This window comes from Marmota monax, unplaced genomic scaffold (assembly GCF_021218885.2).
Source record: "Marmota monax isolate L192 unplaced genomic scaffold, Marmota_monax_Labrador192_F-V1.1 WCK01_AAM20220418_F8-fsc00020, whole genome shotgun sequence".
Classification (NCBI taxonomy): domain Eukaryota; kingdom Metazoa; phylum Chordata; class Mammalia; order Rodentia; family Sciuridae; genus Marmota; species Marmota monax.
In genome coordinates this window covers 11,843,045-11,867,109 of record NW_026692912.1, presented here as the reverse complement: position 1 = coordinate 11,867,109, position 24,065 = coordinate 11,843,045, and the positions used below count along the sequence as shown (strand labels likewise).

At 36.9% G+C, this 24,065-nt stretch overlaps 1 pseudogene; it reads right to left on the bottom strand.

Annotated features, from left to right (window-relative positions):
* Nucleotides 1–933: 933 nt before the first annotated feature.
* Nucleotides 934–23,849, bottom strand: LOC124097308 (large ribosomal subunit protein uL16-like; annotated as a pseudogene).
* Nucleotides 23,850–24,065: the final 216 nt, after the last annotated feature.

Below are 24,065 nucleotides of genomic sequence, written 5' to 3'. Positions count from 1 at the left end.
AGGGCAGATGGCACACTAGCCTTGGGCTCACCAGAGTGCATAGTATGGGGGGAGTCCTGCTGCTTTAAATTTCTACTTCATATCTGATGCTTCGGACACACTTCCAGATCCTGGGTGCACCACATTTTCTTCTTGATTTTCTCTGCTGCCTTGGGCCCATTTGTATGCTGGGCATCATGTTCAGTCTCCCTGCCTGGCACTTCAATTCAACGATGGATCTAAATTCCCCATCTCTGTCTCAGCCCACTCAATTATGGTCCTGACATCCTGCTAGCCTGTTGTCGGGGACTAGGGTCTGCGCCTCCCAATTCCCCAGCATCCTGTTATAAACCAGTGTAGGCCACTTAGAGAGGTTCCGTTGCCTCCCCATGACTGCCAACTGCAGGATGTCATCATGCCATCGCATCCACTGAATTATCCTTATTCTATTTGTCTTTCATAATTGAACATTAACAGTGTGCCAAGCACTGTGTGAAGCACTTTATAAACATTCATTATTTTAATTGTTACAACAATTCTGAGGCACATTATCCCACTAAAGAGAAGAAACATGTGCTTGGAGGCATTAAATAGCAAAGGTCCTGTGCTTGGTAAGGGTGAAAATTAGGATTGGACACAGTCCTTTCCTCTTCCCAAATCCATGATTATCACTTTGAGGCTAGGACATGCCATCTCAGAGTACATAACATCTCATTCAAGATCGATTGTAGGGATCAGTGTCAATCATTAGCTCATGACTCAGCCCTTCTGCTGTCTGGTCCTTCTGACTTCTCCCTTTGGCCAGGTCTTAAACTGCTAAACTCATAGGGTTACATGGACTCCAGACTTAAGTGCACTGTCTTGATCCTTAGTACCCATACAATCTCCCTTTCTACACTAATGCAACAATCTTCCATCTACTGTTCCTGTGACTATAATCTGGCCTTCTTTGACTCAAACTGGTTGACGGCCACCCAGGACCCAGTGCTGACAAGTTTTAGAATCATCATCATCATCACCGTTAGTAACAGCATCATCCTCATCATTACTGCCACCAAGGCCACCCTCATTAATATCATCATCACTGTCATCATTTGGCCCCTGTAACATACAAAGACTCATGATGACCCAGCCTCCAAAGGTCTGTTTGATTGAAGACATACTGCATGGTAATAGGCAACTAAAAGTGGCAATACAAATCAACAAGGATAAATCTACTGGTGCATGTTACAGAATGGATTAAGCTAGAGCTTTGGGAGGAGAATTATCAGGAGGACTATGAGAGAAAACAAAAGATTAGTAACATGGGTGAGACCAGGGAATGCAAAAATTGGCATGATTTAGGTAAAAATATTTATGAAGAGTGTACAGGAAGAGGCTCAGATCTGTGTACAAGCATTAGAAATAGAGGAATCATGGTATTTTCAGTTGTTGGTAAAGAGATCAATTTGGTTATAGCGAAAAGTTTATATATAAGCATCTGGAGTCTGTGGCCAGTGTTCAGTTTGTAACAACAATGATGAGCTACAGATAAAGTGTGGAAAGTGACAGTAGGAAGATCATCTGGTTGGAAGTTTTTCCTCTGGTTCTGAACAAAAATAATGCAGAATAAATAACATCCAGAGCCAATAGTGAACAAAAGGCTTTTGTTTAATGCATGTTCTCACCAATATTTTGACATTGGCTATTCTTCGGACACTTATAGCTACCTTCCGTAGTGTATACTGCTTATTTTACCATATGCTAGGTATGATTATCAAAATGGCAAAGGAGAAAGGCTGAGAGACATATAAGAACTTATTTAGGGCTATCCAACTAGAGAGTGATGGAGCAGAGACTCTGTTGGAAGAAATCAAAAGATGAATATTATTTTTCAGGAGGAAATATGAGGAAGAGAAAGCTAAAGAATATTCCAAGTAAGCAGACAGTAGCCTTCTCAGTTTCAAAAGCATGTGGAAAGATATTCATATTAGGTATGGGCTTTGAAGTGCTAAGATAAAAATTTTTTTATTAGTGAATTATAGTTATATGTAATATTGGGGTTCACTCTGACACAATTATACAATCATGAAATATAATTTGCTCCAATTCACTCCTCTGTACTTCCTCTTTCCCTCCCCTCCTCCTACACCTTGATCCCCTTTCTCTACTGGTTTCCTTTTACTTATTTATTGATTTTTTAAAAAAATTAATATTTTTTAGATATTGTGGAATTCACCATGGTATATTTATATATGCACATAGGAGAGTTTGGTCACTTTTATTCCACTATTCTTCCTATTTCCGGTTCCTCCTCCGACCTTTCAATCTCTTTCTATTACGCCACTAATATCCCTATTTTTATAGAATCACCCACTTCTTTTCCCCTTATTTTGGTCCAACTTCCACATATGAGAGAAAACTTTCGACTTTGACTTTCTGAGTCTGGTCCACTTCACTCAGCATGATGTTCTCCAGTTTACCAGCCCATGCTATAAGTTCATTCTTCTTAATGACTGTGTAAATCTTCATTGTGTTTATATGCCACACTTTCTTTATCCATTCAGTTGAAAATTCCCAGCATGCTATTGTTTTCATCTGAGTTTCCTTCACCCACTTCTACCAGATGGTTATAATGACCTCTATCCCCAAGGCTAAACACAAAAACAAATTAGACAAAATATCTGTACTGTACTTTGTTATTAGAAATAAAAATGCCTGTGATTCGGTGCTTAAAAAAACAAAATTGGTGTCATCTTGGAACTATTTTGATTGTATCCGATTCTGTGGTACACCATGATTGTTTGGTTTTCTTTCACAAAGAAAGAGAAGGCAGAAAGAAAGCAAGTCTAGACAAAGAATTTTAATAACAACATAGTTACGCTGATTCTCTAGGGTGCTTTCTGGTGAGCACTGGAGAAGAGTTCAGAAGAAAGGAGAAAGGACTGAATCTATAAAGCAGCTGGATGTGGCTTGACAACTCCAGTCTGCCACAGTGGCTGCCTTGAGTGGCCATTTCCCTTCAGGGTGACCCTCTTAAATTACAAGAAGGTGGCTGAGAGCATTCTGGGTGGATCTGCAGGCGGCTGCTATTCCCTTGCCCAATTTATCACACATGCCAGGAAAATGAGCCCTGGTTGTCATGCCACTCTTTCAAACGATAACAATTCAAAAGGGGTATGGGATGCATGTACATACAGACATGGAATAAGGGAGACTCCCGTGTTCCAAGGGAGTGATTATTGATACTTTCTAGGGGGAAAAAATCCATGATCTGATTTTGAAGAGTTTGCTAAGGTTAATGTGAATTTTAAGTCAATATAAAAATGCATTTTAGATAAAAAATTCAATGCTTATTGTTTGACAACATTATGCTCAATATGTTCTAGAACTAATAAGCAATGTGTTGTGACTAGAACGAAGTAAGCAAGTTAAGGAGGAGGGATAGATTTGGGGGGGAACAGAGAGAAGTAGAACATAATTTATCACCTGCTCTTCTTTAAGCTATTGACAAGGCTATGTGCAAACAACAAGAGAAGGAAACAATTAATCCAGTGCTTAGAATAGCTATTTGTTCCTAATAGATGTTCTATAAAAATACATGAATCAAATTTTGTTAACAATGCAAATATTATAACATTAGCCTCATACTAACATCTTATCAGACATGAACATTTAAACTGTGATCCTTGACTTTAAAAGCTTGAAACAGGTTTAGGGACAAAAAAAAAGATCTACAGTTACAACCACAAATGCACAAAACTAAGGACTCTAATATCAAAGAGTAAAAAAAATCAGAGTTTTAAGTGTAAAATACACTTGTATTTGTTATAGAATATTGGACAGAAAGGAGACCCCTAATCTGTCTGCATGTTTGATCTCTTGGAAAGCATGGAGACCCATGGACGAAGAAGAATTTGCAGGAGGGAGAGTTTAGAGGTTCCAGAGACGGTAGTGATTGGTGGCATGGGGAAAATGATAAGTCTACTATGTGAAGTGCAAACTGAAAGATTAGCTCATCAAATGGTGAAGTGTTTCTGTGGATTGTATTGGTTAGCATGAAAGAGAAAATAATGCATTTACTTAGGGGGAAAATCCTTTAGCTTTAAATTTCTTATCTATCATTTACTGAATATCAATCTTCAGGATAACACACCTAACCTTTCCCGGAATAGATAACTATTGCTTATAGAATTTGTTCTCCTTCCTTCAAACTGTATGTTTGCACAAAGATTACCATAGCTCTTAAAAGTTTCACTCCATCCTTCAACCACTGGTCATGTTGAGTGGTAGAGGGATGCCCATCTAACCCAAGCTCTGCTAAATAGAGTACTTTCCATGGAATTTATGTTAAAATGAATTAATAAAGAGATGTTTTTCCTCTCACTGTGATAGGTTGTTTAAGTAGTGAAATTAGAGAGCTGTCAGTCACTACCTCCCAACTTTTTATTTAACAATTAGAAGTAGCTGAGGAGTTCAAGTTCTAACCACTAGACTATTAGGGATGTAGCATAAAGGCAGATGGTCTGCAATGACAGAGAATAGAGGTAAAGACAGACAAGGGACCTACAGAGATACCCTAGTGGGAGTGAGGTTCCTGAGGTTTGCTGATTAAGATAAATTTGTCTATTTCCTGCCTGTGGTTTGTGTATTTGTACTTCTTAGTCTGTTTTGTTTTGCTATTACAATGTACACAAGGCTGAGTATTTTATTTAAAAAGTAGGTTTATTTCATTCACAATTCTGATGACATTGGCATCCTGACTGCATCACAACTGGACAGAGAATTAGGAAATTCTTGTGCAAAAGGGGCCAAGCAAGTGGGGTGGGCTCACTTTATCATCACATTCTCTTGTGATAACTAATTCAAACAGAGGGGACCTGATTCATTGCCTTGAGACAATATTGACCCACTCAGGAGGGTATAGCTCCTATGACCTAATTACCACTCACTAGGCTCCACTTCTTAGAGATCCCACTTCCTCAATACCACCACACTGGGGACTAGGATTTCAGCTGATGGACTTATTTAAACCAGAGTCACTTCTGTTTGATTCTGTGTGATTCTTGTCTAAGTTAACACAAATTCTGCCTCTTGCCATCAAAAGAATTCCAGCCAACACGTTTGTAAAAGCAATGCCCTCACGCCTCAGACAGAGAGAGCAATACCTGATCTAAATGGGCTTCTTGAGACCTAAATAAGTACAAATGAGGAACAAATAATTTACATTGTTATGGGAAGAAAAGTATAGGCATCTGGGTCTCTGTATGTAGAGTGTAGTACCTCTGATTAGAATGTAGATTGACTACATTAGAGGGCAAGTTGCGGTTGTTATTGACTGCTGATCCTATTTTGCTGGAAGATCCAAAAACATGTACATTCTGTTTTGAACTGGCAACTTCTTTCCATGATATTTACAAAGTCTGTATGTATATGTGAAAAAAAATTTAAAAATTGGGAAAATGGAGCAACAACATCATTATTAGTCTCTATGCAGAACTCTCTTGTAAAGTGAGCAATAGCCTATCTCTTAGCCTCAATCACTGAATAAGGTCTCTACCTCTCTTCAAGTCTAATTGTTTGTACCACACAAAGAAAAAAAAAACATATTGTAATGTGTAATAGTGAAAGGAGGCAAAGAATGGTAACTCAGCATTGAATGTCAAATACTGCATTACCTGATCCAGGAGAGTCAAGAGGCTCTAAACAGACATGTGGTGACCCTGCCTACTAATATGCAATGTTCCATTTATTGGGGACTAAGATGCTTTCCCATCCTATTATTGTATTCTCCTAATAGGCAGGTGCAAGGAAGGATACGCTCCTGGGCCCATATCAAAGCCATTCTCTCCTGTCCAGTTTCCTCATCTGTCATCTGCCCCTCTCCTGCTGACTTTACTTCTGCTTATTTTTAAGACCCAGTTTTATCATTTTACAAGTGAATGATAAATATTTCTAGCACTCCTATCCTCTCAGACAACAGAAGGACATCTATCATTGAGCATATAGTAGGTACTAAATAAAGTAAAGATTTCATCTTGTAGACCACATGACTCTAAGATACAGCTCAGCAATTCCTTAAATGACATCTCCTTTACGGATTTTATTTCATTTCAGGTCACCCAAAAATAGTGTGGGATGCAAGATTTTTAGTTTTCCTTCCTCTATCCAATATGTCTAAAATAGCTATAACTATAGGCAGCAGGCAACATCATATCTTTATCTAGTTTACTGTTCTAGTCTGACTCAGAGAAAATTATGTAGCCAGAAAATTATGCAGCCAAGACACATAGTTCAGATTGTAATTATGATTATTATTAGCTATAATAATAGATCATTATAGCATCTGCTAGCAGCACCACCAGAACTCTGCCTGGTCCTCATTAATCTGGACCTCACTAATTTGCAATGTGTACTTACTTGAATGTGACTAGACCAAAGGCCTCCCCTATATGATCCCTAAGATTAATTGTTAATGCAATTCAAAAAATATTTGATAAAAGCCTGTGTGTCAAACACTGAGATAAGCTCTGGTATGATAATTAAAAGGTCTCTAGGCTATAAAGTCCTGTTTACCTGGATTGAAATCTTATAACCTCCACATTCATATTTGTGTGAAATTGGCTAAATCTCTCTTTTTATCATTAGTAAAATGGAATATAATAGCTGAATTTCTAGATTAGGAAAACTTGTGCAGTGTCTGTAACATAAGCCTATAATAAGCATTCGTAGCTATTGTTGTTGTCAATAATGATGAAGATGGGGTAAGCCAAAGAGTATATATTTAATGCAAACAGATAAGGAACTGATTGCAGTATCATAGACTAAAATGCTGTAGTAGAAATATTTACATAGTGTTGTGGGATCACAAATGACTTTCCAATTAATTCTATCTGAAGAAGTTAGGAGAGTTGTTATCTGAGCAAGTAACATTTTCCTGGTGTTCAAGGAGACAAGATGATTCCAGGTATAGTTGAGAACATGGATATTATAGAAAATGTAACAACCTGATATGGTTAAAGCAAGACTACAATAAAGATAGTATTTTGAATATAGGAAAAAGGAAGAACTTATTGAACACATTAAGAGCATAAACATTTTTTTCAACATGTAATAATGTTTTTAAAAACCTTATTAGCATGATTTTAAAATCCTGTGAACTGGGTAATTGCACATCTTGTCTATTTATTAAGAGTTCTTTTCAACATTGGTAGCACTGCTAGCAATGAATGTGTGCTATTGTTTGCCTATGAAATAAGACAAGCATGCTGATTTGAATAGACTCATTACTCTAGATATGTTATTTCTGTATAATTTTTTTTTCCTATTCGTCCAAGTTGGTAAAGTTTGCCTATTGGAATCATTCATTGTAGAGGACAGACGAATCATAAGTCACTTTGAATGAGTCATTTATCTATTCTGTTGTCAGTCTATTCAACTTTGAAATGGGGACCATGGTGTACATCCAATCTTTCTGAAAGAGAGGGAAGAGTCTGGCCTGGGTTCACTGTTAATGTTATCATACACTCTTATATAGTCCCTTGAGAGGAGATTCCTTGCTGATTGATATTCATCTTCCTATCTCAGGGATTGACATGAAATTGGTGGTCCATAAATGACATTTGGAATGAATGGAAGTACTCTGTCCCGGAAATAGTATCCAACACTCCATGAATGTAAATTATTATTATGTTAAAAAAATACCACCAAAGCAGCCTTCTTTCTAGCACATTGGAAGAGGAAAGTTGCAAATATCCATAAAGGACCAAGATATCTTTGGAATGATTTATTATTTTCCATCAGCTTAAAGTTTGTATGTTAGATAGAAAATGGTTATTTCCTTCCACATTTTCTCCTACAATGATTCAGTCTCCAAGGCACAGATGGTTCTATGGCCATCTGCCATTCCAGAGAAGATTGAAGAACTGCATCTTGACTGCTGCTGGTATATGTATGGTCAAAATCAGCTATTAAATGATCCCTGACGCCATGGAGTGAGGACAGCTGTCACAAACAAGGGAACTTAGAGTCAGAGCCAAATCTCCTCTACAGTTGTAATAAAGGAAAACAACAAAAACCCCAGCAAAATGATACCGTATTCACACTTTGGAAGACAGAAGCTTGGATGGCAGATATTAAGTGGAAAACCCTTCATTGATTCCTGCTGTATTTCGAGCCCTGAAACATACAGGCTCATGTCCACGTTCAGCCTGATGGAAGGCAGCCACAAGTCCATCTCAAAAGTGGGAAGAGGAACGTGCATCGGGTTCAGAGGACTTGTGTAAGGTCTTACAAACTGTGACTGGCAGAGCCAATATTTAAATCATTGTCTTCTTCCTCCAAGTCCCTTGTGGCTTCTTCTTCAACAACTTTCCTAAAAAATCTTTCTCAGAAATTAAAATTTATATGAGAGGACTGGGGATGTAGCTCAGTGATAGAGCATTTGCTAAGTGTGGCCAAGGCTCTGAGTTTGCCCCCACTCAGAAAATAAAAAAAGTTTTATATCAATATTATATAAGCATTATCAAGCAATTGTTTTATGTGTGTGTGTGTGTGTACATGTATATATTTTTCATATGCATGCATATATATGAAAGACACTTGCTCGGTAAAATAAGTTTGTGAGGGATTTAAAGTTTGACAGCTTTAATTAATATAATTTGCAACAAGATGATAAGAGTATAGCAAGCATGTTCCTTTAATATTTTTTTAATTATTATTTTTTCTTCATTTTTGAGTCCTAGTGGAAATTTAAAGCTACCTATATTTGTTACTTTATGAACTCATCCCTTCATTAACTCAAACTATTTGTTTAGTGACTATTATTTAATCTAAATTCAGTATAAAAAAGATGGCTAAAATCAGGTTTGTATTAAAAGAAATTGAGCTAATCAATCAATAAAGGGAGGAAATTCACAATTAATGTTGGGTCCACTCTGATCCCACCCTCAAACAGTACATCTGGGTAGAAAACAATTAGAACAGTAATTATCACTGTGTGTAATTTGTGCTCTTCATTCATTCCATGAATATGTATAGAGCATTTGCTCTGGCTCAAGCACTGGACTAGACTGTAAGGATACCGGTGATCCATGAGTCAAGATATTTCCTGCTCTCATTATAGGACAGTTAAAAATTACAAAAATGAGTGTTCTAAAGGGATGAAGAGGAGAAGGAATAGAGGACAAGGAGTACTTAGATGAAGGGAGAAGGGTCTGGTCACAATGGTCTTGGTGAAGAGAGGATAAATTCATTCCTAAGAGATAAGATACAGCTGTTTCAACTGATATTCAACACTGATTTGGGGAGCCAAGAGGTAGACAGAATCCAGCTTTTCTCATATCAATAAGGAACTTGGACTTTCCTTACTGTTCAGTGGGAAACCACTAAGATATTTTTAGCAGGAAGATTGACATCTGATTAGTGTTTTCAAAAATCATTATCATCTATGGAAACTAGACTAGAGGTGTCCTGGAGTTGAAGAGGGTGATGAGAGAGGCAATGTAGGGTCATTGTGAGAGGAAATGGTTGTTGGGCTAGAACAGCCAAAGAAGAATTGGAGGAAAAATAGGTTAACTCAAGGGTATGCATTTTCAAAGTCTAGGAAAGATAACTTGTGGAAGCATTATTTAGAGAACAAAGGAAACGGAAAGGTACTGAAGGAAAAGGAAATGTCAAAAATGGCTCCCAGGTTTCTGACTTGAGCATGATGAGGATGTCATTGACTGAGTTTGGAAAGGAGCTAAGTTAGTGGAAGTGGAAGTTATATAAGCCTTTAGCTGGAATATCTAAATTGCCTGTGCATAAGTTGATCGATGGTCGTTAAAGATGTCTCAGCGGATGTAATATTTAATGTATACCAGTAGAAGGAGTTTAAATAGGATATATGACTTATGCATCTGCATAGAGTATCCCTGAGATATAAGGGCCCCCATCTTGTCCTCTTGGAAGAGGACGTGGTTAGTGGACAGCAATGTGGCTTACTATGGCCCCTGGGGCAATAACAAGTAAAAGGGTGGAAGACACAGGGGTCAGGTGGAGGGTAGAGGTATGGAGAGAAATGAACAATGACTTTGGTACCTTTGACGGGAGTCACATCAAAAAGAGCTTTTTAAACCATGCTACCAAGAATGGATTTTATCCTACTAGCAATGAGAAGATAAAGTTATTTAGCAAGAAAATGTATAGGCCCATCTAAATTTTTATAGAATCATTGTATATGTTTTATGGAAAATTAATTGACATGAACACAAGGATTCTAAATGTTTGTGTTCAAAATGGAGCACTTTGGGAAATGCTGGCCCCTTCTAGAACAAAATTAAGGGTAAAGCTTAGCATAATGGGAAATTAGCACAATTTTCATGGAAAGACTGTTCTAATAACAGTATTTCAAACAGGAGGAAGGATGCAGACCTGCAGTACAGGATAAGACAGAAATTATGATATCCCTGACTCTCCTCTGCCATTGTGCAGATCAGAGAAATCTGGCTGACTTTCATGGTAGAAGGCTGCCTAACCCAGGACTGAATAGAAAGCTTTCAGATCTCAATGGCTTCGCTTTCCCTCCTCCATCCTGAAAATTTCCTAAATTTCTTCTCCTACATTATTTCTTTGGAGAAAGGAGAGGATAGTCTCTACTTGACTACTTACCTCTCCCATTATGGTTATTTTTGGGTGAATATCTTGTTTTTCTTTTCTTTTCTTTTTTTTTTTCTAGAATCCAGTGGCACTTAACCACTGAGCAACATACCCAGCCCCACATCCCACATCCCCAGTATGTATGTATGTATGTATGTATGTATGTATGTGTATATATATATTTAAGAAACAATGTCTCGCTAAGTTGTTTAGGGCCTCACTAAATTGCTGAGGCTGGCTTTGAATTTGCAATCTTCCTGCCTGCCTCAGCTGCTAGGATTATAGGAGTGTGCCACCATACCACATTGGCTTTTGGGTGATTTTCTAAAGGTAAGATAGTATTACAAATTCACAGTGACTTTTGTAAGTAAACAGTACTTGAAATCCCTGTCAGGTGGCCTTCATCCACCAACATGTCATGACATATTCTGGAATATAAATATTTTAGAGGATACTTAATTTTAGAAGATATTTAATTTCACTTTGTCCATTCATTATGAAAATGTGAAATCTCCTGTGACCCTTCCTTCCTCAAAGGTAATAAAAGAAGGTTTATTTTAACAAACTAATCAGTTTGCTTCCAATAATGTGCCCTATTGTGTGTCTCTAACTAACCCACAGAATAAATGGGAGGCTTTGCAGGAGCATCACTGCAGCAAGCCCTCCTCCTCTGGAAAGGGGGGCGCTGGTAGTGTGGAGCCCGAGGCAAGAATTGTGAGTACATTTAATGGTGACATACCATTTTTAGACCCAATTATGTAAATTCATCCTGCAATATTGTGAGTGAGGGTTTGGTGAACATCTCTCCCACTCCCACCCACATATATACACAGTCTGGGATTTACAGCAATTATGTCAATTGTCCTATTTATGGTACTTGACACATTTAATGTAAGAAAGGGACAATGCATCCTATTACCTCTTATTACAATGCAGCATGGTGATGAATGGTATAATAGTGATGATAATTAAAATGTGTTGTGCATACTTAAAACATGAGATTCAAGGTTTGAAGAAGTGCCTATTATCTCAGCTCTTTTTCTTCTAAAGAAAGACTCAGTATCTTCCTCTGCTTGTCTGCGATTACTTAAGTGATTCAGAAAAACACCCATATTACCTGGAGTTGATTCCTGTTTGCATCATTCTTTCTTTCCTTTGCTATTCTGTGTAGGGCCTCTGAATGCCCTAAAATCCTCTGTCTTCAGCTCCTGAGGCTGACAGTTCTTCAAGCAGAGGCCCCTGACCTCTAACATCTACAGAAGTCATTAGACTTAAATTGTCATAGAAACACTGAAGAGCAAAGTTAAGTTTCTGAATGTCAATTTTCTTTCTTTCTATTTTAATAGATTTGTTTTTGTTCTGTGACCAAGGCTTCTAAATCATAAATCAGATGCCCCAATTTTCTACAGAAGCCAAAGTGCCCTGGGTAACTTTCGATGAATCACTCAACCTTTTCTGAATTTTCCTGTCTTCCTCTACAAAAGAGGGAGGATGTTAACTTGGAATGATACCACATACAATGTGGTGGCAAAGAAGGCAACAAATCAAGAGTACATCTATGCAAACTATATTATAATACAAAATATTACAGATACTTCATTCAATGGATTTCTTAGGAACACATAAGAAAAATTCATGTGAGTTTGGTACATTACAGGAAATATTGCATATAGACTTAAGGGACTGTTTTGCACTTTAAAACCATGTCATGAATGAAATGAACTCCATAAACGAAGAAACTAACATTTAATTTTGCCAAGCCCAAAGTCACAAGGCTCTTCAATGGCTAATTCCATTGGAAGCTAGTATTTAAACATCTGGAGAAAGACTGTACCAATGTCTGTGTCTGCTTTTCTAAGTCTCTTCTATCTTTTCTGTTTGCCACAAGCCTTCGTACTTTCCATGACCATATCTAACCTAAACCATTTATTCTATTTTATTGAAAAAAAATAATAGTAAGAAAAATAGGATTTCCATAGCCACCTAGCTCCCTGTTGACTCATCTGTATGTTTATATAGGCTTCTTTGACTTCTCCCATTTAAATTGCTATTTTTAAAACCTGATGTTATTCCCCGCGATTCTTTCACTGTGTATTCTCCTTTGTGCAGCCAACTGCTTTTCTAACCAACAGGCCCCAGCATTGAAAAAATAACACAGCTCCACTTTTTTTTTTTGGCCCTTCCAGCTTTTTCCCTTTTTCTCTACTGCCCTTTGCTACAAAATCTTCTAAGTATTGTCTAAGTTGTTTAAATCCCTTTATCCTTTCTCTCTGAAAGTATTCCCATCATTCACAACTATTAGACCTGTTTTTATTTTATGTTTTGCATTTTTTAAAATTTTTTGGTACCAGGGATTGAATTGAGGGGCACTAGACCACTGAGCCACATCCCCAGCCCCATTTTGTATTTTATTTAGAGACAGGGTCTCGCTGAGTTGCTTAGTGCCTCGCTTTTGCTGAGGCTGGCTTTGAACTCATGATCCTCCTGCCTCAGCCTCCCAAGCTGCTGGGATCACAGGCGTGCTCCACTGCACCCAGGTAAAACCTGTTTTTATGAACGTCAGGAATGGTATTAACATTGAAAAATTCAATCAACTTTCATGGAATGGCTTTTTTGTCTGTTTCATTCAGTGCTACATTCCAACCCACTAGAGCAAGTTCTAATGTATGGACTGTGCTAAGCAAACACATGGTGAATGAGTAAATGTGTATAATCAGGTGTAACTTTCAATCCAGTTTTCCCAGGTTCTTATCATATGCCATACGGGTTCTTAAATCTCCTCTAAGCCTTTGTTTTGTCATCTTTGAAATAGGGATAATAACAATGACCTATTATGCATGCTGTATAGAGAAAATAAAACAACACATGTACATGAATGGCAAACAGAAAATGCTTTGTTGTTACAGCCCTTCTTAAATGGTGCATTAAGTCTTATTTGTAGCAAGGCTGATTAGTAAAGTGGGAGATTCCTGAGTATGTTTCAGATGCTTAAAAAGTTTGCTTTGAGGATTAAACAACAAATTACATAAGAGTTTTCCTTGTTTGTTTGAGGTTAAAATTTCTTGATGAGGCTGGGACCTCCCAAACATAACTTGAACATATTGAGCAGGCAGGGGTCTCCAAGGTAAGACAATGGGAACTTTGCAGCATCATTATCTTGCGTGATTGCTAAATCTAGAAAAATAAAACACATTGCCCATTAAGGCTTCCTGAGGGTGCAGTGAGGAAGTAAAGCCAGTAATTCATTCCAAATGGGTGATGACTGCTAACTGAGGTTTTGCTCATTTAACCATCTAAAAGGGTATTCTGTCAGTAATCCTTGTCATCAATGGCTTCATTGAAATTCCCTGGTCTTTAATTAGTGGAGTTGATGTGGCACCTTTCAGAGGTCAATGAGTATTACCAAAGCCCTTGACTAGTGATCTTTTCATCTCTAAAGGCAACATAAAATATCAATGCTCAGTTTTCTTACATATTAACTTATTTACATCTCACCTGATATTTCCTTATTGAATATTTCTTGAAGATACTGATGGTCACGATCTATTTATTTAAATGATAATACCTGTGGTGTTCCTGTAAAAGTGTTAGGACCCAGAAGTGAAGCTTGGAGATGAATAAATAAACACAGAATCTTCGAAGTGTGGCAAGTTTGGGGGTCATTGTTTATCTCCCTATTTTTAATATCTTTGGGAAGGTCGAAGCAAGGATGACAGAATCGAAAAACATGGGCATACTCTACTTTTTTATGGAGTAGGTAGAATATGAACCAACTTTTTTGTAAGCTTTTTTTAGTTGTTGATAGATCTTTATGTGATTTATCTAGATGTGGCTCTGAGAATCAAACCCAGTGCCTCACACATGCCAGGCAAGTGCACTACTGCTAAGCCACTGAGCCAGCCCCAGCCCCAGCCCTGAACTGACTTATGAGTTCTTTATCAAGTCTATTTTTCTCATGTTCATATACACTTATGCATGCACATTGAAAGCACAAATATCTCCATACTGTATGCATATTTTATGCATGCACACTTATCTGCTTTTAAGTGTGCATAAACATACACATAAACACATGCTAAAACACATATGTTATACCCACTGGCATCCAGAAATTTATGCAGTCATGGATACCCATGAAAGACATGCATTCATGAAAAATGCATATAATTTATACATGCTCATTGCACATTTAAGCATATATGTACATAAATATAGATACACACATATCTAGTAAAAGAAGAAAAACAGTTATAATTAGATCTTTATTTTAAGTAGTGTGAGTACTTTAAAATGGAACTTCCATTTATTTATTCATTTTCCATTCTAGACTCATTGATGGATTTGGGATATGCAACTATTATAGGATTTTATTTTAACCATATCAATATGTTTCCCGGATATTACCTCATAGAGTATAAATAATCAATAAATGTTTGATGTGTGAGAGACTGAATGGATGGGTAAATAAATGAAGGAATATGAGCAAGAGAGAGTGAATGACTGTGTATAATAGACAGCACACTTCTGCAGTGCTTTGATCAGTTTGAGTGAAGAGGTGAGGAAAGATGGGGTGGGGAAGAATGCAAACAAGATGGACTGAATTTCAGAGTATAGGGAGAATGCAAGTGTTGGCCATATTCCCATACGGCTATTAAATGAATAAATCTGTTTAATTGTGGAGTCCATAACCATTGGTCATTTCCTCTTTATGATATCATGTTTAGAAATGTAACTAACCCCAATCTTGTTATCTATATTTCTTGTCAGGGATAAAATAGAAAGACTTATGGAATTCAGTTATACCCATGCCCAAATGTATCAGTAATCTATTGCTGTGTAACAAACTACCCCTTAACCTAGCGACTGGAAGTGATTGTGATTCATCATTTCTCACAATTTAGATGGTTGGTTGGATTGGTTTTACCTGGGATCACTCATTAGTGGGGACAGAAGGTTTGAGACATACATACCTACATGTCTAACAATGAGTACAGATTCTCAGCTGGGGCTCCTTAGATTTTTCTTCGATCCTTCCATCTTCCAGAGTTCTATTCTTTCTTTTGTGATGGTCTTGGAAAAACTTTCTCACAGAACAAACAAAGCAGTCAAAGGTGACCTGAGTATTTGGCTCTGAAACTATCAGTAAATCCATTTGTCACTTTGTACTAGTCAAAGCAATTCACAAAGCAAACCCAATTCAAAGTGTGGAGAAATGGGTTTTATATTCCCATAGGAGGAGATGCAACTAACTGTTGGTCACTTTAAATTTATATGCCACATTTTTCCTTATATCTATACTTTCTTTATGCAGTCTGGGAATTTCTGGACCTCCACATGTGAGTTCCCATTTATCCTTAATGCATGCACACTTGTCAAGGTTGTTTGATAGAAATGGAAAACTGTGGCCAAAAAAAAAGAGCGCTTCCATCTTCTACAGGAGGATGGATGCTTAACTGATTCTCTTTGCCATGGTAGTGATCTGGTGGCCAAGGGATCCAGGTGCGCTCATTGTGAAAGTGGTATTTGTCACTAAGACAGGTGTCCATTAGAAACTGGAGTAAAGCCATGAACTCATTTGTTAGAGCTCCCAAAGGAGCCTTCACTGGTAATGAGTTCTATGCTCAAGAGGCAAAGGTTAGTGTGAATAAAAGACTTCCTTGACACAGAAAGAACCAACTGGGTAAGTGTCTGTGTGTGTGGGGGGGTGGGGGGGTGTCTATGCTTTAGACCAAAGTAACTATGAAAAACATATAAATTACCTCAATCACTTTAGATGTTCTTTTACATGTTGAGATGCTCTTCCACATATGTAACCTGGGAATACATTTGTTATTTTATTTTAATTTTCGTAATTACCATAACTTATTTCCTTTATTTATTTATTTATTTATTTTTGTCCTGGGGATTGAACTCAGGGGCATCCAGCCACTGAGCCATGTCCCCAGCCCTGTTTTGTATTTTACTTAGAGACAGGATTTTGCTGAGTTGCTTAGTGCCTTGCTGTTGCTGAGGCTGGCTTTGAACTAGCTTTAGCGATCCTCTTGCCTCAGCCTCCTGGGCCACTAGGACTGCAGGCATGTGCCATTGCACTTAGCTTATTTTCTGTAATATTAAGTCTAAAATATATCTCCCTCTTTTTCTACTGTGAAATATAGAAACTTATTTTGAGATACTCAGAGCATACTGCTTTGTATTATTATTCTGCCTAGGTATCTGTTCCCCAATTCATTGTCAGTGTAGGGAGGGGTCCTCTTCTTCATCCACTCATTCTCTTCACTGCCATCATGATCACTGTGGGTACTAACCAAGCAACACTACTAGACACCTTACACACACTGTATCTTGTGCTCAGAAAACACTAGAGGGATAGCTTCTGCCTAAATACATTTAATAAAGACAAAACTAAGACTCACATTTACCAACTTGCCCAATGTTCTGTCACTAGTAGATAAAGAGTATGATTCATGTCAAAGTGATCTTTCTGTATCCCACTATAACTAGTCTGTATTTCCATTATACCTAGGCACACATGTGAGAAACATAGGCATTGAAGTATAGATTTATATATTTTTATACACACATGTATATTAGAATGAATGTCCATGTATGCATGCAATGTTACTCAGGGACTTTACTCATTAAATATCTACTTGTATTTTTTTTAGGTTATATGAAAGTGCTTCATGAGTTTATATAAGGAGTTTGAGCATCACTGGACTTTGGAATCCATATGCTGTCTTGTATTAATCCCCTACAGATAAGAATTAATAACTGAATATTTATTTAATCTGATAAAAGAAGCTGTTAAAGTGAATAAAACAAGTCTACAAGTAAAAACATGAACACATATTAGAAACTTCAGATAAACAAAACAAATGCCATGAACTTATCATTTATGTAATGTTCTGAAACAAAATGGTTCTATATATTTTGTGGATACTCAAAAAGAAAATAAAACAGAATTTAAGAGAGGTTCAACTTTATATTTAAAAATATATCTGAAGCAAATATTTAAAATGTAAAGGTTGTGGGTAGTGTACATCATACTACATTTAATTTTATGATGCTTTAGAATAATTGCTAATTTATAATTCCCATAATGGAAGGTAAAATGTATTCTAGATTTAAGACGACAATGAAATTCTTAACACAACTGTATTTTATAATCACACAATATCACATCACATAGTGTATTACAATCATTACACCTTACTTTGCTGGTCATTTCACTACTGAAAGGAGTGTCTGCCATTTTTCCATGATTTATCCTATTAAGAAAAGAATTATGGACTCAAAGAAAGGAAGGCAGAGTAATTATGAGTTCAAAAGATCTGCAATGCATCCTATTGATTTCAGGAAAGTCAGTTATCGATCCTAGGACTAAATATTTTACTAATAAGATAGATATCATGATAGTATTGAACTCTAAGGGTCGTTTAAGTATTAAGCAAGAATTCATGCATAAGAAAAATATTATTAAACACCTGTTATATAATAGGTACATTATGTCCCTACTACTTTGAGTAAACAGGAAACAAAATAGATTCCCTTATCACAGAGAACTTAAATTCTGGTGGAGGACATATAATACAATTATTAGCATAATATCCAGTCGGATAAGTCTTTATGTGTAAGCCTCTGTTTTTGTTACTTTAAGATCACATCTTACCTTATTTATTCTTTAAATGTTAATTCTTCTTCAGAGAAGTTCATTTGAACATTTAAAATTGTTCAAATTTCTTCAGTGTAAGATTTCTTCCTTCCACTTTTTAAAAATTAATACATTTTATTAGTGCATTGTAAGTATACATAATAGGTAGACTTATTATATCATATTCATAAATGCCCATAATTTTAATCAATCTTGTTCCCCAGGACCTTCCTTTTCCTCCCTTCCTCCCTCTCCAGATCTTCTTTACCACAAAGAAACACCCATACTAAAATAAAAATAATAATTAATAATAATAATAGTATAGCATTCAATAAAGAAGAATCAACAAAGCAAAGTAACTTTCTTTTCAAACATTTTTTCTTATTATAGTATTATATTTATTATCTTGATTACTTATTCATTTACATATTCATAAACATATGCCATATATACTACGTAAGGACAGAAACCATCGCTTTTGCTGTTTGCATTGCATCTCTGACCCGACAGTGAGGCACCTAAGATGATAGAAATTAATGAGATCAGTTTTTATTATGGAAGACATTTCCCCATTTTATTCTTTTGTCTTAAAAGTATTCCATTTTCAAGATGCTGTAGAATTGAATTCTGTAAATTTTTACTAATTCTCTCAGTGCAACCCAAAAACCAGGCAAAAGTAAAGGGTGAACAACAAGCAAAGATAGACCTAGATTATTTTTTTAATAGTAGCAAAAAAACCTTGAATACATATAGAGAAAATTTCATGATCAATTTGTTTTATTCAATTAAAGACCTGTAGGCCAAAATGATCTCCCTGCTGTTCTAAGAAGAGATTCTTCTGTGCAGTAGTGATTTTTGATATATGAGAAAATGTTGAACTGACTTTCATCCAGCATATAGAGAAACATATCATAGCACTGGTCACTACTGCTAGTGAGAGAAAGATCCCCATCAACAATCACATACACACTTGAATCTCATAGTGAATGACATATATGGTTTCCATGAGGAAGCATGAGGGCTTTATAATTACTATTATGATTTTGAATGTGTCTGCTTAGAGTGTCCATCACTGAGTTTTTGGATTTGGCTTGGGCATTTGAGATGAGAGGGATATGTTATGGCATGTGTTTATAAATATGTAAATAAATTTCATGCCTGAGTTTCTATATGTCTGGGTTCTGAGTATATGCACAAGTTCATGAATATATGGAGCTATCTCTCTGTGCACAGTTATTACACAAATGTATTAATATAAGTGTGGTAAGTTTAAGAATGAACATATGAATGTGTGTAATTGGGTATGGCTATTATTTGATTTTTTGCTTTGACTTTAAAAGAATGAGAAATTAGGGGATATCACACAAGAAGAGAATAGATGTCTATTCACCCACTGTTGATTCCTATTAAGACAGTTCTATTCCATTATACATATATTTGAGGGTATTTTTAATAGCAATCCCAAAGTAAGCAAATAAATTTAAAGTTGATACTTCATCTCCTACTATTTGTAGACCCTCAAAAAAATATAGGATTTGGGAAAAATGTGCTGCTACTTGAATATTCTCATAATCTTACTTTCTGGCCCTGCACACATTTGTGGAATAAAAAGATCTAGTGCTATGTTCTTTTATATTATTGATTAGAGTACGTTTTTTTAATTAAAGGCAAATAAACATGTTTCTATTGTGACATGGGAAATAAACCACAATGGCACAGTCACTGAGACACAGAATGTTAAATACTAGAAAATGAGGGACTCAGACCACTCCATGCCTATTGGTCCTGCTCAGCAGAATGCAAATCAGGAAGCTACTTAATCTAAAGCATTGCTCTTAATTTTACATCTAGATATGTGTGCCTTTACAGCTCCAAATGCATTTGCAAAATTAAAAGCATAATTTATCTCCAAAAAGCAATAATCCATCAGCCTAGTGATTTAGTCTTGATGAGAAACTGGCTCTAAACAATGTTCATTTGCTGTGGGTCTGGTCTCAGGAACAGCAGTGGGGCAGTCATCTCCATTATCCAGGATGGGTTATGGAGATGTAAGTCAGCTTTCTCTCTTTCATACAAATAAAGGTAACTGAGTCAAACTGATCCTTTCCCCCTCCTTCACTTCACATCATCAGCCAAGTGGTTAAAAATATATGAACTACCAGAAAAAGTAGTGAAAGCCACTGGGAACCACTGGGAATGGCAGATATTTTCTTCCAAGTGAATAACCAGATACAGCCTTTTTGTGCTGTGAACACCCAAATGGAAATGCAAAGTCACTGATGCATTTTAGTTGCAGTAGCACCTACCAGAGGTTCTACCAACAGCCTGAAGACCTCGGTGCAGCACCAAGAATAGATGGGAATTTTAGTCCTATGAAGTGGTGTGTCAATATCTAAATCAGAGGGCACAGGTGCAAGACCAGAGCTGGGAGTAGATAATGCTTAACAGGCAGGAGCTTACTGCAGAAAATGTTGAATGGATAACATTTCCCTGTCACTGAAACTTTTTAATCATCCTCATCATCACTCCAGTCCTTCCCAAGGTACCTTGGTATACTGATTGTGTGTTTCACTCACACATACAGCATAGGGTTTGTTCAAATACATTGAGTGTGTTTGTTGATTTATCTTATTGGTATTTTACAGTTAAAACAGATTACTAGCAATCTCTGAGAAAAGAAATAAAAGTGTATTTACCCAAGACATTTAAACAAGTTAAGAAACAGTCATACTTAGAAGGTAGATTTACTGGTTCATGTGTGCTACTTCTATTAACATAGGAACCAATCTCACAATAGGTGTGGCTATGAATTAGAGACAATGGGCAGGTGATTATACAGTATGGAATTATGAATGAAGGTTGTGCTATGTACTATCTCTGATGATGTTTTATGACTGAGACATTAATAATACAGGGTGAGAATCAATTCAGGCTAAAGTGATCACAGCTGTTGTTTAGAACTGTAGGATAATCTTCATCTAATATAAAGATAGCTGACTTTATTGATGTTAGTATATTACTTTTAAAATAAAATTTAAAAAAAATCAATGCCAATGGTGCACTCCCATAGTTGATGAGCCAACTGGGGAACAGATGATTGAGATTATTTTATTAGTTTGGGCTTTTCCCCCTCTTTAGGCTCTACTTTAGTTGCCATTGTTTTAAGTTAACATGAGCCTGTTTCTTTTCTTAGTGGCACATAGATTTCCACACTTCACAAAGTGTAGTCTAATGGGCAATCAGAAGTTAAAGGTTTTTGTTGCCAACTCTGTTGGCAGCAAAAAATTTATTGCAACAAATTTCCAATAGCAAAAGGGGACACACCCTGACCTACTTGGGAGAGTACCTATAGATGCTTCAGATTTGGAAAGGATATCTTGCATCTATTGAGCTGCTGAACTTGCTCAAAATTGATTGTTATCCTAGCAGGTGAATCATTTAAGCACACACAGCCTTGCAGAATTTGTTGTTCCTCATGTTTTATTGCTACTTATGGCACATAGATAATTTTTTTGTTCTGTTTTATTTTTAATCAACCCTTGACACTAAACTCTGTTTTTTCCTGCAATTATCTCAACATCAGTTTATTTCATTATTTCAAAGACAGTCCCCCCGCCCCACCACACACACATGTATTTCAGGCCTTCTGCAAGCAATAGACTGGTGTAAGCACAGTAAGGCAGATTTGAAAGCTGAGTAAAAGCAAAGAAACTGGCAAATTCTGAAAGTGAACAGGGCCAGAAGTCATGTCCAGGAAGGTCATCCAAGAGATAAAGAAAGGCAAACTAACAAAGAACAGTCAGTGAAAAACACCAGCAGAAATATCTTCTCAAATGAGGATACTAGTGGATAATGCAGACAGAGGATGGCATTGAAACTCAGATGACAAATCAAGGTCTGCCTTGACTACCAAATATAATATTCATATTATCCAGATGGGAAGATAACCATAATTTGATGGTGTGTGCATGATTTAGCATGTGGTTATGACCTATTATAACTTGCAATTGAAATGCTACTTGCTCTATGGCACTCAGCTGGACAGTACATATGGTCCAAAATTTTGACCTGTATTTATAAGGACCCATTTTTCACTGTGGGTGTACAGGATTGGAATATCTCGTGCCTTTACGACACTTGAAGGCTTATCATCATTTGTAAACAACTAGCTGAAGAGGCAAAAAAGCATGAGGAAGTTTATCCTGCTGATAAAAAGCCTACGAATATTCATAACACATGCCATTTTTGCTTCCATTCTATTGATAATAACTAGTCACATGATTATACTCCAATGCAGAGGTTTCCAAGAGTATATAAAATATGACTGAACCGTTGTCTCCAGAGATGGTTCTATGCTTTAGAAAACTAAGGAATGGTCACAAAGAGGTATTAGGCCTAGAACCTTCAAGTTTTACCTTAAAATGAAAATGACTATTTGAAAATGTTATTAATTTAATATCTGCATAGACATGCTGAAAACTTACCAATGTCTATATAGGACTTATAGAGAGAATAATAGATAAATGGAATAATAGCAAAGTAAAAACTTCTGCACAGCTAAGGTAACAACCAAGAGAGACAGCCTACAGAATGGAAGAGAGCACATCTGGTGAGAGGCAAATTCCACAGAGCGTGGTGTTACATGTCTATAATCCCAGCAATTCAGGAGGCTGAGGCCAGCCTCATTAATTTTGCAAGACCTTAGCACTTGAGATCCTGTCTCAAAATATAGAAATAAAAAGGGTATATGGTACAGTGGCCAAGCACCCCTGGTTTCAATCTCCAGTACCCCACAAGAGAGGCAAATACCCCAATATGTAAATCAAGCAACCCAATAAGAAGAAAACAAATAATCCTATTTTTAAAAGGGCAAAAGATCTGAACAGACAATTCTTAAGAGAAGGCAGAAATGCCCTAAAGGTATATGTAAAAATACTCAGAATTACTAATTTTTTGTTTGTTTGTTTTTTAGAGACAATACAGGATTTGTTGGTGTGTGTGTGATTTTAAGAAGGTTAGAGCACAGTGGAAAGCCTCTTGAATGCAGGGCCTGCCACTTATCCACGGGACCACGATTGAGGATATATTTGACCCCACCGCCATCAGGAATGAGCCACTTCTCAGCCACATGTCTTCAAATTTATCAGCATTAAATTTGGTGAAGCCCCACTTCTTTGAGATGTGGATCTTCCAGAGGCCAGGGAACTTGAACTTGGCCCTGCATAGGGCCTCAAACACATGTTCCTTGTTCTGTAGCTTGGTGCAGATGGACATGATGACTTGGCCAATGTGAACCCTGACCACTGTGCCCTGGGGTTTCCCAAAGGCACCCCTGCATACCTGTTTGGAGCTGTCAGCCCCAGCACAGGACAAATCTTATCGATATGGATGACATACAAAGGGTGGAGCTGCACTCGGATATGAAAGCCATCTTTGGCCCAAATATGAGCAGCCTCCAAGGCTTCAGAGGATAGCTGCTCATATTCATCAGACACTATGTGGCCACAGAGTGGGATAATGAAGTATCACCAGCTTCAGTTAGAATGGCTATTCTTACCAACAGTATGTTAGTGTTCACTTTTCTTCACATTCTCACCGCCATGTTCTCTTTTGTCTTTTTGACAAGAATGTACATTTGTAGATCCATTACGGAAAACAATATAGACATGCCTCAAACAACAAATGCAATAAAATAAAACTACTATATGACCTAGCAGTCCAACTGTTGGATAAATATCTAAAAGACATGAAATTGGTCCATTGAAGCGATATCTGCATCTTATGTTCATCATAGTATTATTCACAATAGCCAAGACAT